Source organism: Borostomias antarcticus (genome assembly GCF_949987555.1).
Source record: "Borostomias antarcticus genome assembly, chromosome: 20".
Lineage (NCBI taxonomy): Eukaryota > Metazoa > Chordata > Actinopteri > Stomiiformes > Stomiidae > Borostomias > Borostomias antarcticus.
The window spans coordinates 1,383,873-1,395,827 of NC_140253.1; positions in this window are offsets into that span (position 1 = coordinate 1,383,873).

Sequence of the window (11,955 nt, forward strand, 5' to 3'; positions counted from 1 at the left end):
AGGGAAGTTGTGTGGGAGAACACAAGCAGAGCTCCAGAGGTCTGAGGAGTGAGAACCGACGCCGTGGCGCCAGCAAGGAGGGAGGGAGGCCAGTGGACAGTGTGCGAGTGTTTCTGTTTCATCTCAACAGATAAATACCTGCCTTGTGCATTTCCCTCTCTTTTACTCCTCAGATAGACCAGTAGAACAGCTCCAGCACCGACAGCAACACAGACCACAGAGATGATGACTGCTACCCGCTGCCTCTCTTCACCAACTGAAATAGGAACAGAAGAAATCATTCTAAAACCTCCAGAGACTTTAGCAGGAGATTATATTTTATTTTCAGCTGTCTAAACTTCTTAATGTCACTATGACTTCAGCTGATGAGACTCAATAGACCCTTTCAAGGGAATTTTCGGTCACTAAAGCAACGACTTGGGCCTGGTAAATAGCCGCTAACGTTAGCTAGCTCGCGGCACACCAGATATTGAGGACCTCAGAACAGTGGTGTTCTTGTTTTAAATAGGAACGTTGCATGAAAAGGTCTACAGCCAAGAATGACTTTGTGTTGAGTATCACGTGATTCTTGCCTGAAAGCAAGGCAAGGCAAGTTTATTTGTATAACACATTTCAGCAACAAGGCAATTCAAAGTGCTTTAAATGAGACATTAAAAGCATCAAGACAAAGTGCAAGAAACACATAAAAGGTCATATAAAATGAAATGCAAAAAAAGGACATTTAAAACAAAATGCAGGAAAAACAAAATACAGGAATAAAAGTTACAGTGCAGTGTACGAGTGAATAATGATTTGATTTAATAAAAAGCAGCGGCAAAAAGAAAAGTGTTCAGTCTTGATTGAAGAGAAGGGAGAGTTGCAGCAGACCTGCGGTGCTCCGGAGGTCTGAGGAGGGGAGCAGCGTTCTTACCCGTTCCTCCTCTCAGACAGTACCCGGGGGGGGGGAGCGCCGTGGCCTGGCTGCTCACAGGGTTGTGAGCCTCACAGCTGTAGACGGAGCCGGGGTCTCCCTCCACCCACAGCAGGAGGACCAGCATGGGGGAGAGATCCGGCCCGCTGGTCTGGTTGAGTCTCTCCTGTCCTCGGTTCCAGGACAGGGTCACCTCTCTCCCGTTCTCCACAGAGCACTCCAGGACACAGGAGACGTTAGCTACTCTCACCTGGGGTCTGGAAACAGAGCCTGGAGGAGAATAGGAGCATCACTCAGGAAGTAGAGGAATATCTTTTCTTTTCAGTTACACCCTCTCAGACCAGCGCTAGGGTTCGAGTTATCGGGACTCGATACATGTTGCTGGTGATCATTTATTTGTGTTACATTATGGAGAATTTGACTACTGTTTCTACGTCGGGGACCACGGATGGAATATAGCAGGGGTGTCAAACTCTGGCCCGCGGGCCACATTTTGCCCGCAGTGTAATTATATTTGGCCCGCGAGGCAATACCAAATGACTACTAGAGCTGGCCCGCCAGTATTATACAGCGCATTCACCGCTAATACTACAAATCCCATAATGCTCTGCTGTTGTTTTGACGCGTCAATCAAGACAGGACCCAGAAACGCCCTCTCTTCTGTGACAGTAGTCATAGCAATCTCATACTACAACTGTAACCGTGTTACCCCTTCCTAAAAATGGCGAAAAGAAAGGCAGAAAACAGAAGGTTTACGTTATGTAACGTCTCACTGTGATAGAGACACCTGTGTTGACCTAGCCGGCCGCTGTGTTTGCTCTGTTCCTGTTCATTCAATCCTGTCTGCCTGCCTGCCTGTCTGCCTGGCTGTCTGTCTGCATGCCGGCTGTCTGTCTGTCTGCCTGGCTGTAGGACAGTCAGGGTTTTACAAGCTTCTCTACTGAGCAGATGGAGCACCAACACTTGTGTCTGAGGGCGTATTCACATATGTTAGTGCACACCATTGATGCGCACCAAAAGCGAAAGTGATAAGTGCATATTCAATGTTAAAGCAAAACTTGTTTGGGTCCATATTAAAATTTTCATTTGTTCAATGTTGGCCCGCGACTTTGTTCAAGTTTTAATTTTTGGCCCACTGTGTATTTGAGTTTGACACCCCTGGAATATAGCCTTGTGATAAATCCGGCTATTTTACACATTGTCGTGTATAGATGTTTTTAATGCATCCGTTTCATGTATCTGTGTTCATCGAAATGCATTGTCCCGTCAAAATAAACAAAATTTAAAAAAAAGTTCTCAAAACGATGTGCTGCGTCCAGTACTGCACATAACAACAAACATCTATTGTTATTAGTCATTTTAGTAGTTCAGTATCAAATACTCACTGTAAACTCTGAGGTGGAACGTGACCGTAGTTTGCTCTTTTGAATTCTGCACACTATACATTCCTGAATCCTCAGTCTTCAGCTCTCGGATGGTGAACAGTCCAGACTGGTTCTCCCACTCGACCCTGTCGCTGAAGTTCTTATTAAAAGAGGTGTCACTGATCCCGTTTAACACCATAGCTAAATTATTATTTCCAAACATAAAGGTGCCAGAGGTTTGAACCGGAGCAGGAAATGTGACGTCTCCTCCCACTGTGCCTGTCAGTCTTCTCCCACCATCCTGGGCATCCTGAGACACACCTGGAGGACAGGAGAGACCAGCTTGTTAGTAGAGACAGAGACACCAGCTTGCTTAGTAGAGACAGAGACACCAGCTTGCTTAGTAGAGACAGAGACACCAGCTTGCTTAGTAGAGACAGAGACACCAGCTTGTTTAGTAGAGACAGATAGAGACACCAGCTTGTTTAGTAGAGACAGAGACACCAGCTTGTTTAGTAGAGACAGAGACACCAGCTTGTTTAGTAGAGACAGATAGAGACACCAGCTTGTTTAGTAGAGACAGATAGAGACACCAGCTTGTTTAGTAGAGACAGATAGAGACACCAGCTTGTTTAGTACAGATAGATAGAGACACCAGCTTGTTTAGTACAGATAGATAGAGACCAGCTTGCTTAGTAGAGACAGATAGAGACACCAGCTTGTTTAGTAGAGACAGATAGAGACCAGCTTGCTTAGTAAGGTTTAGGACAGGATAACATTAAATGTTGATCCATTGTCCATTCACATTTTAATGCACACTCTGCCTCCATGCTTGGCTGTGTGTGTGTGTGTGTGTGTGTGTGCGCGTGTGTGCGCGAGTGTGTGTGTGTGTGTGTGTGTGTGTGCGTGCGCAACTCTTCAGAAACTGATGCGTATCACTATTTCATATCTGGATCAGCATTTCCTAGATTAATCGAAAGCAATTGTGTTTTAGTAGGCTAGGTCATGTGGATACTGTGTCTCTATTCAACAGTTTTATTTTCAACCAACAGACTGAAAACAGTCTTTCCAGATAGCGTCAGAGAAGAAAGGTGTAGCCTGCTCCAAAACCTGACATTTTGGAGACCATTAATTAAACCATGTTCCTAAACTGAGCTAAAATGGGATTAACGCAGGGAGACCCGGCCCTTGACTGCTAGAGCCAGAGACTGGTTGTGTGAGCACAATAGATTAGAGTACCGCCGCGTTCTTTAAACAGGAAGCAGCCAAGGCCTGTGGCCCGTGAGAGAGACGTGTTGTGGGTTTCGTGTGAGAGAGACGTGTTGTGGGTTTCGTGTGAGAGAGACGTGTTGTGGGTTTCGTGTGAGAGAGACGTGTCGTGGGCTTTGACGCATCAGTTTCTCATGAAAGTGTCTCACAGTTGGTGGAAACCAGCTGCCAGAGCCAGAAGCAGAAGGCTCAAGACGTCACGTTGTATACGCCTAGTGCCTAAGTTTCACACAAGGCAGATTCAAACCTACCAATGAGTAAAGAGACTTTATACAACGGTTAGTTCTGGTTCTTGATTCTGATTGGCTGGAAGCCGTGTTAAAATACTTTTTATACAACGGTATAGATCAGGGCTGAGTTTCCCAGAGGCATCTTTATCTTATCTTATTACATCTTATTAGTAGCCTATAGTGTCCAGATCAATGTTTACAAAGATGTGCTGTAGCATTGTCGTTGCCTGGCAACGTTCTCTTTTACAGCGGAAGTATCCGCAAATGATAAACAAATAGTTCCATTAAAAATAAATTTTAAAGTTCGTATTGTCTTTCCTTTTGACATATTGACGGATAAATGTGGCAACCGTTGTATAAAAGCATTATGGAACTCGAAGCCGTGGGATGTCACGGATATCGCCACGGCTAGCGGGGTGTAACGGTGGATCCGTGACATCCCACAGCTTCTCGTTTCATAATGCTTTAGTAACACACACCTGGGACCGCATATCATTACATTTTCAGTATTAATGCGCCTCCCATTTGATCCAATGCATAAGGCTTATTATTATATTATTATTGTGTCTTTTAAAAACAACTGAAGATTCCATCCAATGCATTTGTTGCTTGGCAACCTTTTTCTTAGGGGAACTATTTTGCTCGTCGGAATTGAGGGAATGATGCTTCGTTTTGAATGAATGTTCATATTTTATATTGCTGTGTGTTTATTTTCCACTAATAGCTGTAGGCTAGTAGCCGTTGTATAAAAGCAAGCGAGTGGCCGTGTGTGATAGGCTACTAACTCTGCTTCGCGTCGTGCCTAACAACGCCCCCTAGCTGTTATAAAATCACTATAACACACGGCCTCTCATGGTTTATTGCTTAAACAGACACGTTTAAAATGTGAGTCACGTACATGTGCAGTATATGAAAGATATATATCAGTTTGTCCTGGGTTGGTGAGGAAGACTACACACAGCTCACACAACTCACATTCAAGCAAAGGCTCCCATTTTCTTGTACTACACTTTTGAGGAACTGTTCCTGAAACGGCAGAGTTCTGCAGATGGTGGTCAGACTAGTCACTTTCAATTCATATCACTTAGAGGTCGGCCGATAGCGGATTTTTAAAGGCTGATATGATAACGATCGTTTGGAGCAGCTGCCTCCTCCCACCAACCTCACATCATCAGGCCCTGGAGAAAGACAGGAGACAGTCGGCCCTCTGACTCTATGTGTCCTAACAAAACACAGCCATACTCTTTCTCATTACGTCAGAAATCTAAAATACAACAGATACCTGAGACAGAGAAGCCTGTAATATTGTAAGAGTGTAACTGAGTAGTTTATTGTGAAGCTCTCACAGCTACTGTGACAGGTGCAGATTAGGAAATGTGTGACTGTCAAGATCATCAGCTGAATATAACGACATGATGTGTGTTTTACCTGAGCAGATCACCTCCAGGACAGCAGTATTAGTACGGTGTCCATGCACTCCACACTCCCTCAGTGCAGACTCAGACCCAGCACAGCTAGACATAAACCACCATACAGGACGGACTTCACCAGGAGGAGCCCTTCTTGTTGAGAGAGCAGAGCCACAGCCCAGCTGTCTACACACTACAGCTGCATCATCCATGCTCCAGAGAGATATCCCTGAGGCCAGACCTCTCCACTCTCCCTGGTGGTTCACCTCCACTCTACCAGCACAGCGGCTGCCTCCTCCCACCAACCTCACATCATCAGGCTCTGGAGAAAGACAGGAGACAGTCGGCCCTCTGACTCTATGTGTCCTAACAAAACACAGCCATACTCTTTCTCATTACGTCAGAAATCTAAAATACAACAGATACCTGAGACAGAGAAGCCTGTAATATTGTAAGAGTGTAACTGAGTAGTTTATTGTGAAGCTCTCACAGCTACTGTGACAGGTGCAGATTAGGAAATGTGTGACTGTCAAGATCATCAGCTGAATATAATGATATGATGTGTGTATTACCTGAGCAGATCACCTCCAGGACAGCAGTAGAACTAAAACTCCCATCCACTGTTCCACACTCCCTAAGTGCAGACTCAGACCCAGCACAGCGAGATATAAACCACCATATAGGACGGTGTTCACCACCACTATCCTCTCTTGTTGAAACAGCAGAGCCACAGCCCAGCTGTCTACACACTACAGCTGCATCACCCAGGGTCCAGACAGACCTTCTGACCAGACGTCTCCACTCTCCCTGGTGGTTCAGCTCCACTCTACCAGCACAGCGGCTGCCTCCTCCCACCAACCTTACAACACCAGGCTCTGGAGAAAGACAGGAGACAGTGAGGCCCTGTCCAGAAACAAACACTAACCTCTTCATGCCAGAAACCCAGTAGTCTTTGTCTAGACTAGATTGATACACACATGCATGCATGCATGCATGCATATGCGCACGCACACACACACACACACAAACACACACACACACACACACACACACATTTGAATTCTTTACTCAGGTCCGCATTTTCATTGCAGGGCCCCAAACATAATTCCATTGCTGTTGTGTTGTTTGGTTGTTTAACCTTTGTTACATTTCAAGCTTCTAGCATGTACACAATACTTACATGCACATACATAACATACATATATGCTGGTGGTATAATATATATATAATACTGATGTGCAGTAAGCATACAGAAAATATGGAGCACATACAATTGTGTCTGACTCATTAACACCAGTGGAGTTATGGATACAGAAAACATCTCCAAATACAGCAGCAACACACGCGCACGCACGTACGCACACACACACACACACACACAGACACACACACGCTTTTATTATTATAAACCGGCAGTAGTGCTTTTAACAGTCTGTTGGATGTTATGGCTGCAGATTCACATTCTACCAACCTGGAGGCTGAAAACTGACTTTAGCCTGAAGACCTGAGGAGACGAGACAGACAGGGAAGAAATTAGCATCAACAAGTCTCTCTCTCTCTCTCTCGTCCTCTTCATTTCTGATGTAACTGAGTTTTTGAATTGGAAATTCACTCCTGTTTTCGAGACGGCAGCTTTTCAGTGGCGTAGCTGGCTAAAGTGATGTTTATGAAAGGTGATCACACACACGGTCATGCTCTCTCTCTCTCTCTCCCTCTCTCACACACACACACACACACACACACACACACACACACACACACACACACAAATGGACTCTCACTCACACTGTCTCTTTCTCCCTCTTTTTCCCCTCTCCGTCTCTCTCCCTTCTCTTTCTCCTCTCTTTGTGTCATTTTCATTTCATGTCAGTTATATACATCATTATAATTGACATTTTTCCACCGCAGCTGCTTCAGCACGATTATTTGGAATAGTGTATTCTTTGTTGCATCAAAACAAAGCAGGCCTGATTTTGTTTGTCCAGATTTTATGCTCATTTCTGTTGCTTCGTCGCACAGGTGAAATCAGTTGAGCTGATGAGTGAACGAGCTTACGGCCGGGCCGCTGCACACCTGCCACCACTGATCACCCTCCTCTGCTGCCTACAAGAACACATTTACTGTGTACTTCTTTAAATCCTCCCATTTCTGAGGCCTGTTTTGGACTTGCCTGACCCTCCAGGTTCATTTATTTTATGATGAAGCTGCTAAGAAATATGTCCGGGAAGATGCCGGTACACAGTAAGAAAAAGATAAAAGCCAAAACATCCCTGGAAACACCCCTAGAAAGTAGGCCCCAAACCTCTATCATCTAAAACTACTTAATTCGTGGAGTCCAGGGCCCCCAGTGTGTGTGTGTGTGTGAGGGAGAGAGAGAGCATGACCATGTGTGTGTGATCACCTTTCATAAACATCACTTTAGCCAGCTACGCCACTGAAAAGCTGCCGTCTCGAAAACAGGAGTGAATTTCCAATTCAACTCAGCCTCCTCGGCTAAATTTAAAACATGAACTCCAGGACCCCGAAGCGGGCCAGGAAGATTGCGGCCAAACCCTCCCACCCCGGCCATAATCTCTTCGTGCCACTCCCCTCAGGCAGGAGGTACGGTCCATCAGGACCACGTCTGCACGCCACAGAGGCAGCTTCTTCCCCACGGCCATCAGCCTCTTCAGCAGGGCTTGTGTCCCCTTCTGACTTCCCCCCGCCCCCCACAACAGACCCCGCCACCGTTGAGAGACACTGCCGACAGACACTTGCACATAACCTGAATGTGTGTATAGGACGCACCACACTCACACATCACGCTGCCTCTGACGTGTCTTTAAAAAGCTGAATAATTTTCCGATAACAAAAAAAAGAAGAATTGCCACTGTCAAATACATTAAATAGTCTACCTAAATAAATTAATCTGGATAATCAAACTCAACGTACAGTAGGATAAAAAGCAGAGAGTAATGGAAACTCTACCTGTCATGTTTCTGGACTCAGGCCTTTAAGCTCTCCTACCTGCACACACCTGCCCTCTGGCACCTGTTAGGCCCACATGTCCAACAGTCCATAACGTACTTCCTTCACTATTCATGTCCTCTATGAATGCGTGCGCTTCGCTGAGGAGAATCTCTAAGAATGTCTTCCTCACACCCAAGAGTAGAAGGCTGTATCCAGGACATTTAGTTAGAATCCCCCCCTTGTCTTTATTTTTGTCTTCAATCAAGTTTAGATTAATAAGTCTCCTCCTTTTCGTCAGTTTCTGAACGGCTATGGTCCAGATACTTGTGAATTAATTCAATATGGCTGATGGCCATTTTTTTAATAGATAAAAAGTGTAATAAGATATAACAGAACATTCTTAAGTGTGATCTGCTGGATCATGTGCCTGCAGCGACACACCTGCAGGCAATCTGCCATCAGTGCACCTGGAGCTAACGAGCCCTGGGCTACAAGAGGAGGCTCCAGCACACCTGGAGCTAACGAGCCCTGGGCTACAAGAGGAGGCTCCAGCACACCTGGAGCTAACGAGCCCTGGGCTACAAGAGGAGGCTCCAGCACACCTGGAGCTAACGAGCCCTGGGCTACAAGAGGAGGCTCCAGCACACCTGGAGCTAACGAGCCCTGGGCTACAAGAGGAGGCTCCAGCACACCTGGAGTTAACGAGCCCTGGGCTACAAGAGGAGGCTCCAGCACACCTGGAGCTAACGAGCCCTGGGCTACAAGAGGAGGCTCCAGCACACCTGGAGCTAACGAGCCCTGGGCTACAAGAGGAGGCTCCCTCCTCTTGCTTCTGCCTCTCGGCTCCCCTCGGGTTTCGGGCGTGGTTGTGATTGGCACAAACCAATCTCGGTTCAAGCGGAGACAAGACCTGAATGCCTCCAGGAGCCTAAAACGGGCCAGAAAGATTGTGGCTGACCCCTCCAGTCACGGTCTCTTTGACCCACTCCCCTCTACCAGTACACCGGGTCCACACGCCACAAAAACAGCTTCTTTCCCACGGCCATCAGACTCATCAACAAGGCTTGTGTCCCCCCCCCCCCCCCCCCACTGACTCTATACCCCCTGCATCACTTGCACACAACCTCTGACCTCTGTTTGTTCCACATACCTCAATGGCACACACTGTATACTGTACATATAAAATCGCTCATCTACCACACTACACTCTGCACACACACACACACACACTACATACATGTACATGCACTCACCACACTCCATTCTGTATATAGTCCGTAAATTGCATTTGTGCCTCCCTTTTTTTTTTAAACAGTATATCATAACTTCTACATTGTACTATATTTTGTTTGCACTGTTTTTTGTATTGTATTTGCACTGTCCTGTCCTGTCCTGCACCCTGTCCTGTGTCATCTGCACCAGCGTATGCCTTAACCCTAGTCACATTCTAATGTGTGAACCATATATATGGTTAAAAAACAGCTCTTGAATCTTGAATCTAGTATTTCCCCAGGATTAAGTCTGTCTCTTATCAACATGACACCTGCTACCTTTATTTACATGATGACACCTGCTACCTTTATTGACATGAAGCTTATCAGGGAGAAACGCATGTTCATGCAATGCAAATAAGGAACTGCTACCGTGTTACCAGGCAGCTGAATTTTGAATTTGAATACCTGAAGAATATATCAAGGATTAAAGGATTTATGTCTCAGCAGGATCTGGAAAAACTTGTCCACGCGTGTATCTTCAGTAGACTCGACTACTGTAACGGTGTGTTTACAGGTCTCTCTAAAAAATCGATCAGACAGCTGCAGATCAGAACGCTGCTGCTCGAGTCCTCACTAAGACTAAGAACAAGGGTTTTCTTCTCTTTTTTTTCACTGGGGCAAGTGCAATGTGAGTTGTGTGCAATAGTCTATGTATGTGTAATGTGTTGTGTGTTTTGTATGTGCAATATGTTGTGGACAACGTGTTGTGTGTAGTATATGTAGCCTATGTGAGACATGTGATGTGTTGTCCTCCTCTGTTTTTATGTATAGAGTTGATTTGTGCAGCAAACGAGTCCAAGACTAATTTCCCTGAGGGGACAATAAAGTATATTCTATTCTATTCTATTCTATTCTATTCTATTCTATTCTATTCTATTCTATAACTCTTAGTTCTTTTAAATCAAGACTGAAGACTTTTCTTTTTGCTGCTGCTTTTTATTAAATTAAATAATGATGTATTCATACACTGCACTGTAACATTTATTCTTGTATTTTATTTTTCCTGTATTTTGTTTTAAATGTCCTTTTTTGCTTCGTTTTATATTACCTTTTATGTGTTTGTCTTGATGCTTTTAATGTCTCATGTAAAGCACTTTGAATTGCCTTGTTGCTGAAATGTGCTCTACAAATAAACTTGCCTTGCCTTGCTATAAATGACCACGAAAAAAATCCCTCAAGACCAAATGAAGTCTTCCATAATTGTTCTTGTGTTGAGCATTTGGTAAAACAACTTAAACGAAGTCAAATTAACGGTGCACGTGTCTTTTTAGGGTGATAACAGTTGAGATAGTCTACATTTCAGGATGCGTTGCTTACCTTGAATGCACAGCAAAAAAAAAAAAAATGTTGAAAATCCATGAATCATTTGAAGAGTAAATATTTCACCTAGTCTATACGCTACATTGCAATTATGACTAATAATAATGACTCATCATCACCAAGTAAAGTATTCAATTTGTCGCAGGCAGACAAAGAACCTAGATCTGTTTCCTTGTCTGTAGGAGCGCCGCCCCCTAATTATGATCTCTCTAGTTCCATAATGTGTGTGTGTGTGTGTGTGTGTGTGTGTGTGTGTGTGTGTGTGTGTGTGTGTGTGTGTGCTTGTGTGGTCATTGATAAGTTCAACCCCTCTGATCTAATGTTTTTTGTGAGGTGATACTAATGACTGCATGTGAAATTTGAGCAAATTTGAACACTGAAAATAAATATACTTGCTATCTGACCATACGGCTATTTGAACAGATGGCAAAGAAAAAGAGTGAAAAGTTAACAAGTTCAAAAAATATTCCAAAAATAGAGTAGAATTCAATAACAATTGAAAACCGCGTGTAATATTTTGTATGTGAATCAGCACAGGTCCATGTCTTTAACCAATTCCATAGTTTTGATTTTTCTATGATCAAAGGGAATTAAAAACCAGACAATGGGAGACACTCATATGACAGAATGTATACCATGCCCTTCCAGTCTAAGAGTGAACTATTATCAAAACCCCAGAGGCTATGTGGATTCTGTCCCTAAATGTACAGAATACGCTCAATCTGAGACGGTTCAGGTTTCAGCGAGCGGGGGCAGGGTTATGTGGCATGTGTGACAAACTGGATGGTAGAGTGGTAAAGAGTGTCACGTTTGGAAAGTGTACCTTTTGCAGTCTATAGCTTACACACTTCAACCAGGGAGAGGGTTGTAGCCTTTAGCCTAAACACTTCATCCTGGGAGAGCGCAGTAGCCCACAGACTACATAGCCTACTAACACCAAGTGTAGGGGGGCATTCTTCTGAGAACTGTGAGGTGTAGAGAGAAACAAGAGTTGTGAGTGTTGTTCACAGATAGCTGAATAATCAAGAAATCCCCACACTGAGACTTGATGGTAAAGGTGGATCTTCCAGGCAGATGGAAGGCCTGGAGAATGATCATGTAGACACATGCAACACTCTAGCACAGATAAATACTCCAGGCAGGTGACTGACTGCACGTGCCTATTACAATGCAGCAAGTTGACATTTAAACTATTATATACGAACTGGGAAAACCGGTTGATTTATTCTT